The sequence below is a fragment of the Aplysia californica genome, unplaced genomic scaffold (genome assembly GCF_000002075.1).
Source record: "Aplysia californica isolate F4 #8 unplaced genomic scaffold, AplCal3.0 scaffold00029, whole genome shotgun sequence".
NCBI classification, from domain to species: Eukaryota; Metazoa; Mollusca; class Gastropoda; order Aplysiida; family Aplysiidae; genus Aplysia; species Aplysia californica.
Window position 1 is genome coordinate 2,142,236 of NW_004797299.1, and position 3,019 is coordinate 2,145,254.

Genomic DNA, 3,019 nt, shown 5'->3' on the forward strand with positions numbered 1-3,019 from the left:
GGGGGGGGATAAAGGAAGTCTGACTGTCTCCTCATGTGTTTGTTCTTATCCCGTCAAGAACTTTTTTCATGTACAGCTTCCTTGGTATTTTCCTTTTTTAGCATGTCGTTTCTTTTCTTTGGTAATATCTGCTCAACACCTTAGTCAGCTATTTCTCCATGTTTTCTTCCCGTTGATAGATTTTTAGGAGCGGGGGACTCGAAGGGAGAAGGTAAACAAAGTCGCTCATCAGTGGTAGTTGATGGCAGTGTCTGGATTTGCCGGATATAATACTGAGAATGCTGGTATAATTAGACTACACTGCGTTGTATATTTGAGGGAGGATTCGAGAAAGAAAAAAGAGTCTAGGGGGAAAAATAGGGTGATTGGCCGGGGGGGGGGGAGGGGGGGGAGAAGTGTAGAGTGTATAGAGAGCGAGAAAACAAACAGAAAACAAGGGAAATGCGCAGAATGGTAGCGATTGAAAGGCAGAGAGAGGAAGCTTGCAAATTAACGAGAAAGAGGGGAGACAGAAAGAAAGAGAGAGAGAGAGAGAGAGAGAGAGAGAGAGAGAGAGAGAGAGAGAGAGAGAGAGAGAGAGAGAGAGAGAGAGAGAGAGAGAGAGAGAGAGAGAGAGTGAGAGAGAGAGAGACTATAGATTCCGAGTGGAAGTCAAACTAGATTTTTGATAAGGTTTTACGTCCTCTTCGACACAATTTTGATAATTTCCAAATCGTCCAGCTTCGATTATTCCTTTTTGTGTCAAGCTGTCACTAATAGGATATTGTATCCCTATAAGACAACGAAGATACTCATTTTCACTTTCACCTTCACCTATCCCGTAGACTGGATGTCCGTCGGTCTTCAGCTTTCCTGAGCGTTTCTTTGAGGTCCAGGCCTGTCCTCTCCTTGATGTTGTCCTCCCAACTCTTCCTAGGTCTGCCTCTGCTACTTTTCCCTGTACACTGCCTTGCAGAATCATCTTGGCAAGGCCTGATGAACGGGTGATGTGTCCATACCATTGCAGGTTGCGTTTCCTGGCCAGGGTGAGAGGGTCAGCATAATATTGCATTTTTGATCCGTTGCTTACTTTTATTATTTGTGATGTGATTTTTAAAATATTTTTTAAAATGTTTACCTGCATGTGTTTTTACGGTCCTGTACAGACAAGAAAAATTTCTCTCTGTAATAATGAAGTATTATCTTATTCTTATTCGTATTCTGTGTATGAGGTACCAATGATTTTATGGAAGCGTCTCATCTCCACAGCTTTGGTCCTTCTTTCAAGGTCTACATTCAAGGTCAAGGATTCTCATGCATACAGAAATATTGATATGACCCCGGAACGCATCCAGATGGTTTTCAACTTGGTCAATGCTGCTGAAGTTTGCGTTATTCCGGAGATTATTTCTGGTTTTGATCCTTCGTCTGTCACTATTGCACCCAGGTATTTGATGCTGCGTGTGGTCTCAAGCCTCTGGTTGTTGACCTGGATGTCGCTGTGATGTTCTCGTTTTTGTTAGACATCAGTTTGGTCTTCTCAGCGTTTATTTCCATGCTGTAGACTGTGGAGGTACCACTAGACTTTCACTGTTATGGCCGCCTCTTTTCTCTCTCCCCCCCTCTCCCTTTCTCTCTCTCTCTTTCTCTCTCTCTTTCTCTCTCTTTCTCTCACCCCCTCTCTCTCTCTCATTCTCTCTCTCTTCCTCTCTCTCTCTCTCTCTCTCTCTCTCTCTCTCATATGCACACGTTATACACATGTAATACACACAAACACACACACGCACACACACGCACACTCAAAAAAGTACGTGTCCTTTCTCCTATTCATACACACATACACACACATACACACACACACACACACATACAACCAAGCACACAAGCGCACAAGCACGCACAACCCCCCCACACACACACTACGCCATACATCCACAAAAATTATAAAAGGCAAGACATGAGGTCCCCGAGAGAGGACGCCTTCCTTGAACTCTCAAACAACCCCACTCCCCGTAATCTGAAACCTTTACAAGATTGAACGTCTAAAAACTCAGGAACCATCAGAGAGCACTTATGGAAACGCAACGTGTAAAAATACAACGATAAAGAAACCGATGGCCCCGATTTGAGAAACGATAGAAAAGATCAAAGGCAATGGCCAACCATCTTGCTGGCAGCGCGTATCGGAATCAGACGGATCATCAGCACAGAAGGAGAAAGAAGTGGCTAATATCCTTAGGGCTAAGTTCTCACTTCGATCTTTTCTAGACTTTTATGATATTATTTGAAATGAGCCAAGTAAGCGAGAAGAAAAAGCGCCCTTTTTCCCCACAAGAGATATATCTCTATAATAATCAAATACGGTTTGAAAATAGGGATCAGCAATCTTTGCACAAGTCCTTTGAGTACAAAACTTTGCCTTTTTGGAACTATCACAACTCCAACCTGCACCTCCCACCTTCCATCCTTGCCTAGTCCAACCGTGTACTTCTTTTTTTATTACTCTTTTTAAAAAAGTGCCCTCAACCCCACCAACACCCCCCCCCCCCCCCTTTGCAACCAAAACAAACCCCTTTCCATAGAATATATTGTTATCATTATTTTGAACTCTACTTTCCGACATAGTATTACTAAAGCAATTTTTTTTAATATCTAAAAGATAAGGAGATCAAATCGGGTGCGTTTCAAAAGCTACCCACCCAAAGCTAAGAGCGTGAAAGATTTCTATGACTTCAACAAAAGCATTGAGAAAAGGAAAGGTCTCAACGACCTATTACAGCTCGTTTAGGTTCGAAAAGAAAACCAAGTTCCAGAAATCTCGACAAGCACGCTTCACATCTATGGTGTACAATTCTGTTTTGCTCTGTGAAACAAATACAGACTGGGAAACAAAATGTTTTAATGAGCAAACGTTCACGTACGGAATACACAAACACACACACACACACACACACACACACACACACACACACACACACACACACACACACACACACACACACACTCTCTCTCTCTCTTTCTCTCTCTCTCTCTCTCTCAG